We start from the raw sequence: 14721 nt of genomic DNA, 5'->3' as shown, positions 1-14721 counted from the left end.
AGTCAAATAGTTCGAAGTCATAACCTACTTGATAATCGGGATTACGCCATTTCCCCAACAATATTTTCACATCTCTGGGGTTGTACTTTGAAATGGTGTGAGCCATCCTTGCCGACACTGTCCCAGGAGTGTCGTCGCTCTGAATCATGAGCTTCTTCCTTAACTTGTGCCTCAAAAGCTTTTGCTTCTCGCCCATGTCTCTAAAAGCATCTTTTTTAATTGCTGCCATATCCAACCCAGGCTTGATGTAGAAGTAATTCTGCATCAATTAACAACTATTGTATTAAAGCGTTTGTTGTTTCACAAAATTTAATTTTAAACTGGTACAAATCATAAATTATGAACATCTAAACTACACTTACCATCAATGACTCAAATAAATCTTCCTTGCTTTGTTCTGGTACATGCTTCCAGGGGTCGGATAGCCTGATAAAAGTTTCGGTCTTGCACGTCTTCCCCATCATCCGTCTAAATTTTTTGCCGCTTTGTCCTACGGGCTGCCACACGCCATTATACTCCATGACCACCCTTTTCCCATCAAGAATGTCCCACAACTTGTGCGAGTCTTTTACGATCAACACCTCAAAGTTACTCGCCCTATCTGCAATGATGAAGTATATATTAGCACACATATGGTTAAACATACATTATTTGAATTTATGTACTAATTAACTATATGTACCATCATACATAAATATGTACATATTTATGGTTCGGAATATCATACATACATACCTATCGTGCGAACCTGGTCAATAGTCAATGCTGGCCAAGCAAGGTCATCGTGATGCTCATCGTGCTGCTCACCTAGCCCATCATCCATGTCTTCACCAGATAGTGTCTCACTATCATCCATAGGTGCGCCGCTGTTTGGCTGCTGATCGAAAAAGCCATGCGGCAATGTGGGTGGCGGAGATGGCAAACGCATGGAGGCGCCAGGGTCGCAAGGACTAGGCTCATATCAATACCCAAACTGTGTAAAGGCCTGTTGGGCCTCTTGCCTCCGCGAGTATTTGGGATATATCAGCTGAAGTGGGGATTTTGTCACAGGCATAATCGTCTCTGGCATGTAACTGCCAGTCTACATTATCCGGAAGTATCGGTCGATACCCTGATTGCTGCTGCAGAAGCATAGCAACTTCCTGTGCCTCACTATCTGTCAGGACATGGTATGATCTCGACGTAGAAGCGGCTCCCCGCCGTCCTCTTGACTTCCCCCGAGTACTCATAGCAACCTGTGAAATACAGCACGCACCCAATTAGTTATGTGTATAGTGTGAGAAATATTCATTACATATATGACGCAAGAATTAATAAATGAAGAAATTAATAAGATATTGGACACACGCAAAAATATTCACCCAATTAATGAACAAATTAATAAATAACAACAAGCCAATAAATGTAAAATATTTATTCCATATGAAATGACATACGCCTCGATTGGTGCAAAGCCGGGTTGGACATATTGGATGTCATCGTGCGGATCGTACAGCTGATTATTGTTTAAAGTGAGTGGCTCACTCTCGATCTCGTGATAGTTGGCATGAGGATCATCAGGCGTTTGACCCTGACCAACGTCGTATATGTTTCTAGGTTTCGTCCTCACCGCGCAAGCCCAATCTGGGTTCCTTTCATCTTCGACGTAAAAAACTTGTTCCACTTGGGAAACTAGTACATACGGCTCATCACTAATCAACTCCCCCTTGTGGACAAGGTTTTTGAAGTTGACAAGTGTTATGCCATACTCGTCCCCTGTACCCCCTGTCCCTTGTGGTGTCCGCTCAGTCACACTTGAACACAACATATTTTGTCCTGTCGTAATACTCTACCTCAAGTATTTGAGTTACTTTCCCGTAGTATGTTTCGCCATCAACAGTCGGCACGCACACGCCACTATTCTGAGACCTCTTTCCCACATCATGTGCTATAGTTCGAAAGAACTTGCCGTTTACCACATATCTATTATATTGAACTGCTGAGACCATCGAGCCTCTACAATGCATTACTAGTTTGGCACCTATATCCTTCCGAAGTCGATTGTCCGAACAATCGACCTACAAGTCATATACAATAATGACGAAGTTTTGTTAGTGCATTGATGAAACATTATGAAATTTACAAGGGGTGACATTAGTCTTACGTAGTCACAGTACCAATCGCAGAATTGCTCAAAATGTAGGGTTTCCAAATGATCATCCGTGATCGTTCGCCCCCTGTTTGCACTTTGTCTTATTGAATCCTTGTGTAGCCTACATTTTGAAATAAAATCAATTAAATTTAATTCACAACTAACGTTGTTGCATGATATGAGCATGCATATATTCATTACACAATACTAACGTCCGCAATTGGAGGAAGTCATCTGAGTTAAATAGGATGTAACGGTGAATCTATGTCAACGTGAGACGGTTGAGAACGACTCGGGTTCCAACCCTTTTAGGCCCATTCGGGTTTCGTTGCGGCCTATTGTGGAATGTCGGTGCGTTCTCTAAATACATCGAACAAAATGCCATCAACTCGGTTGCTATGTAGCCCTCCGCAATGCAACCCTCAGGAGCCGCTATATAGCGCACACTTGATTTGAACACCTCGAGGCTCCTACATATCAAAACTAGCTAATTATTACATCTAATCATTGTTTTAAAATAAATAAATGGCAACAAAATTTTAGTTTTAATTTTTTTCAGTAAATGTTACCTCTCTGCCGAATACATCCACCTATATTGTACCGGTCCACCGAGTCGGCATTCACGGGCAAGATGCACCACAACATGAACCATACTTATGAAAAAATTGGGGGGGAATATCTGTTCCATCTTGCACATAGTCGTATAGATCCCATCCTCAAGTCGGGTTAGATCCTCTTGGGTTAACGCAGTTGAACATATGCCCCTGAAGAATGCAGAAATTTCAACCAGCGGTCTAACCACGTTACCGGGCAGTGATCCACGCAATGCAATCGGGAGAAGTTGTTGCATCAATACGTGATTGTCATGACTCTTCAAACCCGATATCGTCCGGTCCTTAAGTTTTACACATCGGGAAATGTTCGAGACATATCCGTCTGGCACCCTTATATTTCGAAGCACTTTTAGGAAACTAGTTTTATCCTCTTTGGACATTATGTAGCAAGCATGAGGCATATAGATTCTTCCATCATCATTTGTGAAAGGATGAAGTGCTTGTCTCAAACCCATTTCTTGCAAGTCTTTTCATGCTTGAAGGTTGTCCTTCGTTTTCCCCTTAATGTCTAGAATTGTGCCAAGTATATTGTCCATCACATTTTTCTCTATGTCCATGACATCAAGGTTATGCCGCAATAAATTATCCTTCCAGTACGGTAAACGAAATAAAATACTTTTTTTCTTCCACAATATATTATCAGTTCTCTTCCTTTTTGCATGTGAAGTATCAATATTAATTGACTTACCAGCGCTCTCATCCCCAAATGCTATCCTTTCTAACTGTTTTAGGATTTCATCTCCATCTAAAACATCGGGGGCACATTCTAGTTGTCGGTTACCGTCAAATGTATTTCTTTTCCGCCTCCACGGATGATCCATGGGCAGGTATCGCCTATGCCCCATAAAGCAAAACTTATGTCCGTGTTTTAACCGTCTAAACCTTGTTGCATGTATACAGCAAGGGCATGCCTTTCCACCCCTTGTAGGCCACCCAAACAAGTCCGCGTATGCCGGGAAGTCATTAATTGTCCACATCAACTGCGCTCGGAGCATGAAATTCTTTTTCAAGGAGACATCAAATGTCCGTACCCCCACACGCCATAGTTGCTGTAATTCCTCAATTAACGGTTGCATGTACACATCTATATCCATTCCAGGTGAACTTGGAGCTGGAATAATTAAGGATAATATGAAAGACGTTTGTTTCATGCACATCTAAGGATGCAGGTTGTACGGTACAAGCATTACAGGCCAAGTACTGTGGGATGTGGTCATGTTCCCAAAAGGATTAAATCCATCTGAGGTTAGGCCAAGTCTTACGTTCCTACTGTCTAATGAGAAGTCCGGATATAAATTGTCGAATGACTTCCATGCTTCGCCATCGGCAAGATGCCTCAATACGCCGTCCTTAGTGCGGCCTTCTGCATGCCACCTCATATAGGGTGCAGTATGCTTTGACATAAAAAGCCTCTGTAGTCGTGGTATGATGGGAAACCACTGCAAAACCTTGACCGGACGTCTCTTACTCGACGTTATGGGGTGGCCATCCTCGTCCAAATTAATTTCGTCCTCCCACTTAGATTCTCCACATTTAACACATGAATCTAAATCGTTATTGCCCTTCCAGAACAACATACAATTATTGCGATAAGCCGGAATCTTCTCATACCCGAGTCCCATGTCTCTTAGAAACCGTTTCGCCTCATATGTATTAATTGGCAAGGCTCCATCATCTGCAGGCACCAACTGTTGATTAGATCGAGGAAACACGAGAATATCGTATTGCTAACTCCACCTACACACTTCAAATTGTACAGATGTACAGTAGCACTTAGCTTGCTATGTTTGGTCTTATCATGAAGCGGTTTGTCTGCCTTTTTAAGCAATTCCTCGTACTTTCATATGTCACCTCCATCGGCTTCGTCATCCACAATGTCTTCTTCCTCTCCATGCACTTTAACCCGAGGCTCACTATTGTCAACTCTAACTTCGTGCATGCCGAATGCATCACGCAACATGGCGTGCATATTTCCACCCTGTTCAGAACTTGCACTCGCAGCTGCTGCCGGATGTGATGAATTCGAGCCATCCACAAGAGCTCTAACAGGCCTCTCGCCATGACAAATCCAGAATGTGTATTGGGGCCACATTCCTTTCCCCCTGTCAAGTGGTTGTATACCAAACATGGGGGGTGTCTCCTATTACAGCGACACGTCTTATAGGGGCACAAAATAAGTTTGTCGGGAGTGTCACAGTTCCTAACTGCAAATTCCACAAACGCTCTACATCCTTCTCTGTATTCCGTCGTACCCATTGACTTCTTCATCCAACTCTTGTCCATATTGTTACTACGTACATTAGAAACATAAATATGTAAGAATTACGCTAAACGTAAACATAAATGCATAACTATGGCCCATTGGAACCCTAACAGTGAATAAGTAAATTGTTGTTAATTACTTTATTGTTATTCTTTTATTTCATTTTGCTTTGTTGTTTTTTCTGCTAAAAGTTTACATGAATTGAAGTACTGAATTTTCAAACCTTAAACCACATTATAATACAAAATCAAAACCATTGTCATGGGTACCGTACTAGAAAAAAACATCTACGTTCGTTGTTTATTTAATAACATGTAGTCAAATATAAAGTTGCAAAACCTAAACCAAATTATATTAAACAAATTGAAAAGGTTGTAATTTGTTAGGAGGCCCTAAATAAAATAAATTTAAGTTATGTTTTTGTCCCAGTACGGTTGTAATTTATTTTTTTCATATGGGGACCCTAAATAAAATTCATGTAACTAGCTGCCTAGGTAGTTTTTTTTTTTTTTTTTTTTTAAAAAAAAAAAAATTATTTGATAGCATTATGTATTTTTTATTATTATTTTTGTAATCATTTATATAAATGATTTATATAATCTATTTTCTATATTTTATATATTATATAAGTGATCATTTATATAATATATAGGTTTGTAAAACATACACAAAATAAAAACATTTAGCTAATTTCAAACTACCTACCTAAAGACGTACATGTCTATAAATATTTTGCATGCATGCCCATATTGAACAATCTTACATTTCTACGTACGTACAAACATAGGACACTAAAACTAATCTATTTCAACCAAATTAATAAGTTAACTAGCTAACAAAAAAAAAAATTAACATACACATACAATATTTCTATAAACCCATACATTACAAGAATCAATTTTATATATATATACAAAATCTGAACATATATTTTTTCCATCCCCTTACTGCAGAGAAAAATTTAAACGACCCATCAATATATATATATATATATATATATATACCTGATGATGGGCGAAAAACAAGTGAGAGATGAGTTGGCGGCCGGAGCGGAGTTCGCCGGCGGAGAGAGAAGTCGGTGGCGTGAGGTGAGTGGCTGCCGGCTACAAAATCCGAAGAAGCAAGAAGCAAGGTCGAAAATGTGAGAGAAATATTGAGGAGAAGGTGGCTGGAAAATGTGAGAAGAAGAAAGAATTAAATTTGGAATGCAGGGGGAGGAAGCTGCGTGCATTGCGCGGGGGAGAAGAAAAAAAAAACAGAGAAAAGAATCGGAGGAGGAGAAGAAGAAACAGGGGCCAGCTGGGAAAAAAAAAGAGAAAAAATAAAGGGACCATGCGCTTCTGACCATGCACATGGTCCCGAGGAAACCAAAGGTAACGTGCCATATAAGCACGTTACCAAATGGTAACGTGCCTATGTGGCACGTTACTAAACTTAATTATATATATATAATTAATTGATATAAATATATAATATTAAGTTGATAATTAAGCTTAATATATCTATATATATTATAACTCTTAATATTTATTTTATTTTATATATATAATTAATTAATATAAAGCTGTAATTTATATTAATATATACTTGCAAATTATTAATTAAGCTTAATAAGTATAGTACTTAATTGATATATTTATATAAAACATATTACATAATACTTGCAATTATGAAAGCAAACTAAATTTATTTTAAGTTTATTAATTGATAATTAATTAATTATCAACTTATAAGTTGATATATATATATCAATTTAAATGTGTAATATTACGCATATGGCGTGCATATATATATATATATATTTTCACCATGCATGTTCAGGGATTGCATCTGCCAATTCCTTAATTTGGTTAATTAATTGATAGGATTAATCCTATCAATTACTGCATATCCTGACTATGAAATAAAGCATAGTGTTAATGTTATAGAGCTGATAGCGTCTAGCATGCTTGACACGCTTTTAGTGTTGTAAAACACAAGCACTAATGCATATTCTGTTGTAGAGGCATATCTTAGCCATATATTTTTTGGGTTTTGATCTTTCTCTGGGGACTCACATTTAGCATGAGATCTTTCTAGGGCCTGTCACAAAGTCGTACGCCCCAATATTTTTTTAATCAAAATTATTATTAATATTTTTTTATCAAGATTACAAGAGTACACTTGTATAAAATATATACACTTGTAAAGAATGCATAAAAAAAAAAATTCATCAAATATCTAAAAATATATATTTTTGAAAAATAAACTACTGGTTACGTGTGAAAATGCCACGTTACCATATGGTAACGTGGTATTTTGCCACGTTATCGTATGGTAACGTGGCATTTTGCCACGTTACTATTATGGTAACGTGCTATTTTTGCACGTCACTGTATTGTAAAGCGTAAAAAATACCACGTTACCAAAAATTATGTTAACGTGTTATATTTTAACACGTTACAATACAGTGATGTGGCACAAATCGTATGAACAGTTGCCACGTCACTAAACCCTAATATTTTTGTAGTGGCACTTGCTTGGTGTCTTTCTCATTTTGTGTAGAAAAAGTCCGAGAATGAAATTTCGAGACAAACTCAAAAAATTTTCGAGGAAGAAAAATTTCGAGAGTCCGAGAATGAAATTTCGAGAAAAACTCAGAAATTTTCTGAAGTAAAATTTCGAAAGTCCGAGGATGAATTTCCAAGGAGAAAATCCGAGGAGCAAATCTGAGAAGCAAAAAATCCAAGGAGCAAATTTCCCGAGGAGAAATATTTTGAGGATCACTCCACCTCCCGAGGCCCGAGCATCACTCCGCCTACAGAAGGCTGAGCCTCGCCCCACCAGATAAGTCCCTGTGAACTTATTTTATTGAGTTGAGAAATATGTGATTTTTTTAACCAACTATGAAAAAGCATGTTCACCTTTTGCATAGGTTTCACGTGTGTGTGTGTGTATATATATATATATATATAAAGAGGCCTAGCTCTTTATGCAAAAACTCATTGACCTCATCAAGTTGATGACTATTGAATTCGTAAAAAGAAGACACCTTCTGCATTTAAAACCAAAAACAATATTTCTTTTTACATCAATTGTCATAAATAAGTATATGTATATTTACAATTGTTAAATGCTTTTGTCATTTACCAGAATCAAAGCACAATTTACAATTCTAAATACATATGCTTGATGAGAACCAAATATTGCATATTTAGAACCCTTAATTTGCATTTGCTAAGCCTTTAGTTTTATTATGTTCTGATGTTTTCGTTTGTTTTGGTGTTTTAGTGATTTGCTGGTTGTTAAGAGAAAAATGCGACTTTAAGGTGAAATTTGCAATTCATTCCATTAATTTTGGGGCTTAAGACACTTCAGGGAGCAGTGGCAGCAAATTTGGATTGAGCGATGATTCGCACCCGACGAGTCCCACTAAAAAGGCCATATCTAGAGTTTTATACCTCGGATTGAAGCAATCTTGGTGTTATTGGAAAGCTAACTAAAATATTTACAAAGTCATGTTTCACAATAGTAGGCTAATTCCGGCTGGAAGTGTGCTTGAGCACACTCGCGCCCTGCGCCGCAAGAGACATGTTGCTCGAGTGCGATTGAGCGCACTCGGCCGACTTGGTAGTGCTAAAACCCTAAAATTAGCTTATAAATATCATTCTTTTCCATTTTAAACGGATAGAGACGCGCCAGGGGCACCATTCTTGGTCAATTTTCATGTTTTCTGGGTTTTTCTAGCTTGGAACTCGAATTCTTTTGTAAGTTTTTAATTTTAATGAAGTAATTTAGTTTCTTTAAGATTTATTTTGTCATGAGAGGCTAAATCTTCAACTAAGGTTGAAGATGAAGCCTCACCATTGATTTGTTTACATATTTTTATGTTTAGTCTGTACAATTTCGTCGTTTAATGTAATATATGTTCGTTTCAATTCAATTGTGTGACAAAATTGTGATTGATTGTTGTTTATAAATCGTGAAAACGTTGGATATTCATTGTGTTTCATCAAACAGATACAATTCATCTTTTGGTTTACTTTGGATATCCAATATCTTTTGTGCAAAGCATGGATGCATTGGATCTTTTGAACTAAACCAGATATGTTTTGTTTTTCGTAATAGAGATGGATTCATTGAATCTTTCAATAGGATTTTATAAAAACAAAAGAACATGCATGAGATTTTATTGAAATTTGGATGTATGAACAAACATAATTATATGTGCTTTGATTTGTTGAGGTGGATTCTGAAAACCTTGTGTTTTTAGCTTTTGATTTATTTTATTTGTTTTGTTTTCAATTTCAAATTCCCAAAATTTGGAACTAGGTTAAAATAGGATTAGTTTAGATAAGAATTAATTCTCATAAACACAATTCCCTGTGGATTGACCTCGCACTTGCACACACGCTATATTGAACACGACTCGTGCGCTTGCGAGTACAATTAAATTTGTACATCAAATTTTGGCGCCGTTGTCAGGAAGTTGTTTGTTTTTGTGAAAATTGATTTTTGTTTAACTTGATTTTATTTTTCTACTAGTTTAGGTAGATTTTTGTTTCATTTTCTTTTTGCAATTTTTGTTTATTTTTATTTTTATCTATTTTTATTTTTTCTCATCTAACCATAAAAAATATAAAAATTAAAAAAATTAAAAAAAAAAAGAGTTTGGTTTCTGTTTTCATTTTTTTTTTTTTGCTGTTCTGCGAAATCTACTCCCTACTAGTGCGTTCGATCGCACCCCACTCGCACTCGAGCACATGGTAGCAAACGAAGCGCGCCTGCGCTCGATCCACCCCAGTTGGGCTCAAGCGCACAGCAAACATACGCTCGAGCACACACGAGCAACAGCAGCACACCTGCCGGACCAGTTCACACCTGCGCTCGAGTGCACCTCCGCAGACTGCACCAAAATAGGCCATCACCTTGAATTTTACCAAACTTATGTTTGGTCCGTTTTGTGAGTTTTTGTTTTGAGTTTTTGTTTTTAATTTTTGGTATTTTTGTTTATTTTATTTTCAAAAAAAAAAAAAACCAACAAAAAACAAAAAAAATTTGGTTAATGTTTCATGTGGAAGTGTGTTTTGTTTAAAGAGTGAGGATAAGCATGAATTTTCCTTTAGGTAATTCTAATGCTACCCTTAGTTGTAGGACACCCGCTCCTATCAACTATCCTCACCATTTTCACCCACATGGAACATGTTGATACTACTCTAACCCTTATCATAGTTTAGGTAATTGTCCATCCTAGGGACAATTTTTCAATTTTTCACATGAGCAGATGAACACCAACTTCTCCAGTCCGGGGTCTGAATCAAATTTCAATTGCTACACCCCAGACTGGAGCAACCATTCTAATTTCTCGTGGCAAGCTAATGCTACAGGAAATTATGCTCCCCAATTTGATGAACTGCGCCAGCCTGAATATCCGCAGTTCGACAACCAATCCTCTACCCCTTCACCCTGCAATTATCCTCCACAAGATTTATCATTGGAAACACCCTTAAAGCATTCATACAGTCTAATGCCCAAACCTTGCAAGAGCTTAAAAATGCCATCATGGTCAACTCCCAAGCCATAAATGAAGTGAAGAATGCAGCCATGGCCAACACTCAAGCAATTGAAAAGTTGGAAGGACAGCTTGGTCATTTAGTTGCTGAACTCACCAGAATAGAGGAAGAAGAGCTTCAAAGTCAGTTGATGGCTGAAAGGCACTTCATGATTGATGAGGATGATTCCAGCAATCCTTATCATGAGCATATCCAAACCACGACCCCAATTGAGAGAGAGAAAATTGTTGAGGAGACTATTGATGAGCCAAGTCTGGAGGACCCATTGGGAAAGTGCTTTGCTCAATTTGGATGTGACCTAGACCTTGACAAGTTACTTGAGCAAGTTGATGCTTTATTGGGCTCCACTCCCAAGATGCGAACTGAGAATGGAGAAACCATTGAGATATCATTCCCTAACTCACCCTCATTACCAACTGAGTCTTTCATTGTGGGTAACTATGAGGAGAAAGAAAAAGAGGAGCAAGTTGAGCAAATTGATCCCCTGCCAACACCAAGTCTATCCAATGACAAGGAAGTGAGTACTGAAGCTCATTTCTTCATCACAATCCCTCTTGAGACACTCCATGATCCCCAAGCTCCACTTATTCAATGTCTCAAAGAGCCATTTTATGCCAAGACTCTCAAGGATTTTTGCAAACAAGCAAGCAAACCTAGGAACCATCGTCCCAAGAAGATCCTTCGAAGCAAGCAAGTTGGCTACATAAGATGGCGAAACATCCTTTTAGAGGGATATCAAATTCTTAAGAAGAAAGGGTGCAAGGGATTGGTCGGATATCCAAATGATCGGGGAAAGCATTGTGTTTTGGTGTTCAAGTTTGGGGGACACCCTGGCCTTTGCACACTCGAGTTTCCTCATCCCATGGTATTGTATCTCTTGCCACATTGGGGACAATGTGTCATTTAAGTTTGGGGGTGTGGAAAAACACATTGTCTTTTGTTTGTTTGTGTCTTTTTATTTGTTTTTATCTGTTTGATTTGTTAAATAATAATAATAATAATAATTGTGCTATGCTATTGATTGGGCATGAGTTACATCATAACTGTGGTTTGCATGTCATTAGTGTGTTTAACTTTTTGAACACTGCATGTCATTAGAAATCTGAGTCCTTTGACTCATTTGGTGGATTAGAGAGACTTCACATGTTTGAGTTGATTATCACAAGCACACTAGTATAAAGTCTGTGAGGTATGAGATTTGGATTGATTAGGGTGTGCCTTGCGATTTGTAGGATGAAGTGTTGATGAAACCTTGGTTTGAGGATATATATATATATATATATATATATATATATATATATATATATATATATATATATATATATATAATGTGTCACCATCAGTTTGAGCTTTTCATTGAGTAACCGAACCTCATGCCTCACTAAGCATTGAGTGTTCGCGTAAAAAGATGAGAAATTCAATTTGGTTGATTGTATGGCAAGTTTGGCTTCGTAACCTTTTTGACTTGAGTAATTAAGTCTTAGGGATGTTTTACATCTGGTGCCCTCAAACCATCTGGTTTGGGAGTCACTGGCCCAACACTTATTACATAGATCAATTAGAAAGCTTAAGGGAGCTGAACATTGCACAGCCTACACAAAAAATAAAAATTAAAAAATTAAAAAATATTAATAATAAATAAATATATATATATATCTAGGAAGTATCGGCCAGAGCAACTCCTATCCACTGAACTTATTACTCAATTTAAGTGTCTCATCACTGATGCCACTCCTACCACATAGAATGGGGGGGGTACATATTCTATTTTTATATTATATGCATCTTATAACCAAATACATGCAGGAAACGTTCAATGTATGAGGAGTTTGTTCCCGAGCTGCCATTTAATGGCTACCAACAAGACGCTTTGCCTACTAAAGCCTTGAGCCCCGAGCACACCAAGGAGTTCCATTCCAAGATGCGAAGAAACTGGGCTTCCTAATTGCTCTAAATATTGAGCTCATGAAAAGCCATTTCACAATTTATGGGGTATCATGGTGGACAAAGGGAGCTCATTTCCAAGAAGCGGAACTTGCTTTTGGTGGCTTACAAGAACATGATCAAAGAGCGTATAGTTTCATACGGCTGAGCATCACTCCTCCTTATACGGCTGAGCATCACTTTGCCTCTCCATGGCCGAGCATCGCTTCACCACACCAAGGCCAAGCTTCGCTAAGCTACGCCGCTCCTTGCTGAGTCTATGATCGCCTCACCCTCGCTCACTATCGCCGAATCTTGCCGAAAGTTCACGTGATCCCGAGATTTCCTAGGAATCCGAACAAAAGGATCCCGAGAGTCACATATCCAAGAATGGGGGGTATCTAGTTTGAAGATCATCTTTGAAATTTGAAGAAACGGCTTGGTGAGTGCAAATGAGGTAGTCATCCCAGCCAGGGTTGGATCAAGAAGCATTTCGGCTCAAGTGCAATAATGAAAGCCTCAAGCTATACCTTGACATGCTATAGGAGAAGTGGGACTAGCCCCAAGAAACCATGGCAGCATAACAGGAGTGAGCGGCTTGACACTTCAATCAAAAGAGGCTCCTTGGTGGAACATAGTTGAGAGACATTCCCCTAGAACAACTCGGTGAGATACTCGAGGCTCTTTCCCGAGGACGTTTGTGTGGAACATAGTCAAAGAGACTATAACTCATTCTCTTTTGAGAAAAATAGCCGAAGAGGTTTCCCGAGGGGAGTTAGGGACAACATCCAATGACTTTCCAAACTAAACCTTTCGACCATAAAACCCATGGAATGTTTATGGGAGAAAACTGTCTTGAACCTAAAATCCTTCGTCAAGGAATGTTTAACAGTCAGACCAAAGCAGAGAGCTCGGATCAAGAACTTCGACAGGAGGTTCTAAGGAACTCTCTGGGGTCAAGCACTCATCCAAAGAGCTTCCCTGAGACCAATCTTGGGAAACATAACTAAGGCGCTTTTCCAGTCACTTCGGAAAAAAACCGAAGTTTTTCTGAGTCAAAAGGGAAGTACAATCGAAGTTTTCCCGAGTCAAGATGGAAGTACATCCAAAGTTTCCCCGAGTCTGAAGAAGACACTGCCAAAGAACTTTCCCGAGATCAAACTCGGGAAACATAACTAAGGCACCTTTCCAAGTTTAACCTGTCAAGAATGTAAATTCTTCAAAGAAGGTGTGTTCCAAAAAGGTTAAACAGCTAACCTGTCAAGAACGTAAATCCTTCAAAGAAGGTGTGTTCGAAAAAAGGTTAAACAGCTAACCTGTCAAGAACGTAAATCCTTCAAAGAAGGTGTGTTTGAAAAAGGTTAAGCAGCTAACATATCAAGAACTAAATCCTTCAAAGAAGGTGTGTTCGAAAAAGGTTAAACAGCCTCAAAAAAAATAACTTGCTAAGAACGTAAATCCTTCAAAGAAGGTGTGTTCAAAAAAGGTTAAACATTTCCTGAGGCCTAGCACAATCACATATAATTCATAAATTACTGTCAAGATTGCTAGGAGTGATGCATAAATAATATCATTGCAAGCAAATGAAATGACTAGCAGTTTGATCAACCCAAAAAGTCCTATTATTCCAAGTATATAATTACAAAATAGAAGGGCCAGCTTCGGGAGCTCCAAGGCTTCGGTCACAAATACGAATAAGATTCCCGATGCCCGACTAGTTGGATAAGTTAGCCATGGGAATCGGGGGGTAACTGTTGGGGATAAAATCAACTATGGGTCCCACTATCTCTCAACAACCCTTACTTATCTTATAAGGTCCTACATTATCTCATAAGGTCCTACGTTATCTCAACTACCTTACATTATCTCCCCACTATTTCAAATAATTCTTCAATCATCTGAAAGGAGAAGATCAAGGAAGCAGTGACAGAGATAAAACCCTATAAAAGAGACCTCAAGACATAGGTAAAGGGGATCGGTCATTATTTCTCAATATATTGCTAGCTCCGGCTACATTTTGACCCCAGATACGACTGCTAACTTAAGCATCGGAGGGTCAATGGGGCCTTCTCCGAAGACCCCTTTGATGCTCTTATTATTTTGTAGGAGCCCAAAGGTCGCTAATTAGAGATGCCTCGAAGAACGTGAAGATCACACCAAACGGAGACTATTAGATCCAAAAAATGCATCAACAAAACCTATCATTTCTTGTCCGAACCCTTTAAATAAAAATGCTTA

The sequence above is a fragment of the Corylus avellana genome, chromosome 6 (genome assembly GCF_965113065.1).
Source record: "Corylus avellana chromosome 6, dhCorAvel1.hap1.2, whole genome shotgun sequence".
Lineage (NCBI taxonomy): Eukaryota > Viridiplantae > Streptophyta > Magnoliopsida > Fagales > Betulaceae > Corylus > Corylus avellana.
The sequence above is the reverse complement of the archived record's forward strand: the minus strand, read 5'-3'. Positions refer to the sequence as shown.